The sequence below is a fragment of the Panthera onca genome, chromosome B4 (assembly GCF_046562875.1).
Source record: "Panthera onca isolate mPanOnc1 chromosome B4, mPanOnc1 haplotype 2, whole genome shotgun sequence".
Classification (NCBI taxonomy): Eukaryota; Metazoa; Chordata; class Mammalia; order Carnivora; family Felidae; genus Panthera; species Panthera onca.
The window spans coordinates 90,965,223-90,971,222 of NC_138345.1; positions in this window are offsets into that span (position 1 = coordinate 90,965,223).

Below are 6,000 nucleotides of genomic sequence, written 5' to 3' on the forward strand. Positions count from 1 at the left end.
AGAGCTGTTTCCTTACAAGTTAAGTTGAATTAAGTTCTAAGAACCCACATAATAAAAAGATTGCTGAGTAAAGTGGGGATTAGGACTGTCTTTCTGATGATGGATAGAAACACTCCAAGAAAACCATTTCCACAAGATTAATGGAATTTCCCTCTCTAGAACATGTATGATGAAAGGGTAGACCTCTAGCCTGCTCTGCATCCAAGGAATAGGCTCTTGCTTTTTTTTGTGTGTGTGTGAGTTAATATGTTTGGGTTAATTGGTCAGATTGGAGTCTAGATTTAAGAACAAATTATTTAAAAAAGGAAGTCATCTTAAAAAATTTTTTTTAGGGGCGCCTGGGTGGCTCAGTTGGTTAAGCGTCCGACTTCAGCTCAGGTCACGATCTCGCGGTCTGTGAGTTCGAGCCCCGCATTGGGCTCTGGGCTAATGGCTCAGAGCCTGGAGCCTGCTTCCGATTCTGTGTTTCCCTCTCTCTCTGCCCCTCCCCCGTTCATGCTCTGTCTCTCTCTGTCTCAAAAATAAATAAACGTTAAAAAAAATTAAAAAAAAATTTTTTTTTAATGTTTTTGTTTATTTTTGAGAGAGCAGAGACAGAGTGTGAGCTGGGGAGGGGCAGAGAGAGAGGGAGACACAGAATCCGAAGCAGGATCCAGACTGAGCTGTCAGTACAGAGCCTGACATGGGGCTCTAACTCAGGAACCGGGAGATCATGACCTGAGTCTAAGTCGGAAGTTTAACCGACTGAGCCACCAGGGAGTGCCCCAGGGAATCATCTTTAAAAAAAAAAAAAAAGGTTGGGAGGTGCGCCTGCGTGGCTCAGTCAGTTAAGCGTCTGATTCTTGATTTCAACTCAAGTCATGATCTCGTGGTTCATGAGATTGAGCCTCGCGTCAGGCTCCACACTGTGCAGGGCCTGCTTGGGGTTATTTCTCTATCCCTCGCCCTCTGTCTCTCCCCTGCTCGTGCTCTCTCTCTCTCTCTCTCTCTCTCTCTCAAAATAAATAAACTTAAAAAAAAAAAAAAAAAGAAGACGGAAGTCATCAGGAATCAGGGTCAGGTTAACAGACCAAGGCCAGGAACATGAAGCTACAATTCTGGGAAAAATGGTCTCATGGTGAGGTTCAGAACACAATAAGCCTTAGTCTGATTGACAGGCCACATAAAGGCCCAGGTAAGCAGTTGGGAGAGGTCATGCTCAGGCTGGTCCTCAGGGGCCAGCCATCTTACCCATCTGTTCTTTGCATGTGTTATTAAGCACCTGCCAGAATCAAGGCACTGTATTGGCTCCAATAGGACACTGAGTGAGGAAGAAAAGGCAACCACCCCAGTGAAGAGTTGGGTGACATCTGGTATTTGAACCACAAACCAGTGGAACTGAAAGTAAAAGTGGGAGGAGGAGGAGGCAGAGATTACTATGCATTTTCTAGAGGGGAAGGAAGGCTTTTTGGAGAAACTTGTTGGAGAGAGAGAAGGGAGGAAGAGAAATAGAAAAGGAGTCCCAGGATGGACATCCAGGGATTTGGGGGCCCAGAGCTCTACCAGAGCTCTGCAGAACCCCAGCTCTGGGGCTGGAAGGATGGGTGAGGGCAAAGGGAGCTCGGTCCAAAGCATTTCATGCTTTTTCCTGTTAAGCCTTCACAGCCACACTGAAGGTACAAATCCCATTTTATGATGAGAAAACTGACTTAGAGAGGTTAAATAACGAGCCTGGGGTTTTCGCAGAACTGGAAGAGCCAGGATTTTAAAGCACAGCTGTCTGATATCAAAGCCCACACTCTTTCTTGTATTCCACATTGCATACAGAAGCCCCCACAGATTCAAGCTTTTATAGAAAGGGATAGAGGTGAGAGCTCATTTGTTGATTCCAACAGGTTTTCAGTAAACACACAAGGCTTGCCATGTCTTCTGCCTTTTTTCACTATCCTGTTCCTCTGTTAACAGTTACCCACCTCTTTAGTCATTAGATGTAAGTTAAATGAATTCATTGATCTAACCATTCATTCACTGAACAAATATTTATCAACAGCCTCCTTTATGTCAGGCATTGTTCTGGGAGCTGGGGACACAGTGAAGATCACACCCAACTGAGGGCGCCTGGGTGGCTCAGCTGGTTAAGCGTCCGACTTCAGCTCAGGTCATGATCTTGAGAAGTTCGTGGGTTTGGGCCCTGTGTGGGGGTCTGTGCGGACAGCTCAGTGCCTGGAGCCTGCTTTGGATTCTGTGTCTCCCTCTCTGTCCACCCCTCCTGCTCTCTATCTCTCTCAAAAGTAAATAAGCATTAAGAATTATTTTTTTTTAAAAAATCACACCCAACAAAGATCTCTGCCCTCATGGAGCTTATGTTCTAGTCAGTAAATGAGCGGATGGATGAAAGGAAACAACATGGGAAAGTTGTAATCTCGATTCTAATGCTAACTGGTGGCTCTCCAGGAGACCAGCCTCACTGAGCCATCTCTGAGTGTTGTCTGGACTTAGACTCCAGCTTCTCTGCCAGCCCTTCCGTAGGGATTCACAGAGGTTTCCCCTCACCCTATGGTACAGCTGATGTCTCCATGTTAACTGGTTGCTTTGCTATTAGTGTGCACCAGGCAGTCTGTGATATATGGCAATCATGACAGGTCCGATTCTTCCATTGACCTATGATTTGTCCAGGACATTCATATAGCTACCAAAGACACCTTCAACTGGCTGCTCCTAAGGACTCTGAAGCACCTACACATGCCTCACTTCCCTATCACTCCACAATGTAATTGTTGACTTCTCTCTTCTCCACAAAACTGAAACTTCTTGAGGATGGGGACTATATCCTGCTCATTTTTGTGTCTGTAACAATGAGTATGGTACCTGGTACATAATATGGCCTGATCAATATTTATAAAATGAATGAACCAAATAGTCATTTAGAATATCTTCAAAATCATTGGTATCTAGTATATCACGACTGTCATCTACATTGCACCCAAAGCGCATCTTTCTTTTCTCTCTCTCTTTTTTTGTTTAACGTTTATTCATTTTTGAGAGACAGAGAGAGACAGAGCATGAGCAGGGGAAGGGCAGAGAGAGAGGGAGACGCAGAATCCGAGGCAGGCTGCAGGCTCTGAGCCATCAGCACAGAGCCTGACGCGGGGCTCGAACTCACAGACCGCGAGATCGTGACCTGAGCAGAAGTCGGTCGCTCAACTGCCTGAGCCACCCAGGCACCCTTCTTTTCTCTTTTTTAAAGTTTTATTTATTTCAGTAATCTCTACACCCAACATGGGGCTTCAACTTGTGACCCTGAGATCAAGAGTTGCATGTTCTTCATGGGACGCCTGGGTGGCTCAGTTGGTTGAGCAACGACCAGCTTTGGCTCAGGTCATGATCTTGTAGTTTGTGAATTCTAGCCCCACATTGGGCTCTCTGCTGACAACACAGAGCTCACTCCAGATCCTAAGTCTCTGTCCCTCTCTCTCTTACCCTCCCCCACTCACACTCTTTCAAAAATAAGTAACATTAAAAAAAAAAAATCACATGCTCTTTTGACTGAGCCAGCCAGACGCCCCTAAAGTGCATCTTTCTAATACCCATACTACCATTATTCATTTGCTTAGATGGTTCCATCCCACTATTCTCAGAGAAAAGTTATTAATGTTAAGTATTAAATCTGAGATATCTTTGAAAGGAGGAATTAGACATTGTGTATACATTGTTTATAGATATGATTCATGGTAGAAAATATTCCCAAACCATTTCTAAGCAATGATAAACCAACATTTGATAGGGGATAAACTGATACTTGTGGTATTTTGTTTCCATATTTCTGTCAAATTATTTGTATATATTTGATGGTCCATTGAACTTGACATGCAAGTATTTTCTTGGAAGGCATTTTTATTCCAAAGATCTACACTGCTTACCAAGCCTTCACTTTAGAGCCTTCTTATTAATGTCATCTGTCTTGTTGAAAACTTTGTGGCAATCTCTATAAATAGCAAGTGAATATTTCCAAAGTTTTGTATTGGCTCCTTAATTTTAAAATTTCTTACAGACCAACATTGATTGCAATGGAGAGTAAGCAGGTAGAAAGAACTTACGTGCAGGAGATTCAGACTCAGTTAACACTGAGGTGTCTAATAGTGTGATAAGTGCTTTCATTACCTACACTCTGAATGCCAACTGAGCTGGGTTCTGTTACTATAATAGCAAGGAAAATGATATCAAGAAAGTTGGCTCTTATCCCAAGTCACGCTGATAGTGAAGTATGGACACAAACTGAAAACTCTTTATTCAAATCCAGGAAATATTTGGTCTGAAAATGGATAACTTAAAAATTAGGTATTCCTGGGGAACCTAGGTGGCTCAGTCAGTAAAGTGTCTGACTCTTGATTTTGGCTCAGGTCATGATCTCATGGTTGCGGGGTTTGATGCCCACATTGGGCTCTGCCCTGACAGAGCCTATTTGGGATTCTCTCTCTCCCTCTCTCTCTGCCTCTTCCCTGCTTGTGCACATGTGCCACATGCACTCTCTCTCTCCCTCAAAAATAAAAAAGTAAACTTTAAAAAATTAAAGGCATACCCTATTTGAAAATAAAAACAGTAATAACATATGTGTTTATCTTATTTGTATTAATTGTATTCTCCAAGATTGGCAAATATCAAAGTAATTGACAAAATATGAACAAAGGGACATTCTTGTTCACTGTTGGCAGGGGTGAAGACTGGTACAACTTTTCTAGAGACAGTATGTATCAAATTTGGCAATATATACCAAACATTTAAATGATACACTTTTACCCAGCAATTTGTTTACAATTTGTCCTAAAGAATAAAAACTACACAAGTATGTAAACATGAGGGCAAAGATGTACTTTATGATATTCATGATATTAAAACTTTGGAAATGGCCTAAATATCCTTCAACAGAAAATGGGTTACATAAATTCTAGCACATATATACTATTGAGTCATATACAACTGTCATTAAATATTATTTAGATTGCATTTATTGCTATGGAAATCTGTCCCTGAAATATTATGGAGTGAAAAAGCAAGATATAGAATAATATGTTTAATATGGGCCCATTTCTAACACTGGATATTTTAAAATAATATATGTTTCATACAGAGATCTTTGCCAAAAATGATGTCTTTCTCTGGGCTATGGGATTTGGGTGATCTTTACTTTCTTTTGACTTTTATGTATTTAAAACTTATATAATGAGCATGTATCATTTTTATTACCAGAAAATAATAAAGGTATTTTTATGTTGGAAAAAAATATTCTATACATGTCGATATTTACCTCTTTGCTTAGCTGTGCCCTTGATAACAACTATCAACCACCAATAATATTTCTGTTCCATTGCCCTTATTTCTATCGTACAGCCTCAGCGACTGAAGCTCCCACATAGATCTATCTTGTATCTCCTGAATAACAAGTTTTGAGAGGACTTATAAAAAGGCAATCCAATGGGTGCCTGGCTAGCTCAGTGGGTGAACTGTGCAATTCTTTTTTTTTTTAATTTTTTTTAACGTTTATTTATTTTTGAGACAGGGAGAGACAGCACGAATGGGGGAGGGTCAGAGAGAGAGGGAGACACAGAATCTGAAACAGGCTCCAGGCTCTGAGCTGTCAGCACACAGCCTGACGCGGGGCTCGAACTCACGGGCCGCGAGATCATGACCTGAGCTGGAGTCAGATGCTTAACCAACTGAGCCACCCAGGCGCCCCTGAACTGTGCAATCTTGATCTCAGGGTCATGAGTTCAAGCCCCATATTGGGTGTGGAGCCTAATTAAAATTAAAAAAGGTAACAAATTAAAAAAGCAAGCCAAGATGCAAAAACCAGACCAGCTAAAATACAGAAGAGTGGAGAACAGATCACAGTGCACAAAGCTTTGTAATTACAGTTGATTTTGGTAAAATATTTAAAAATTACCCTTAAGCTCTATCCTTACAAATTAGCACTGCAAGGAATAGCCTACGGTTTAAAAAAAAAAAAAATTAAAAGATCTTTGG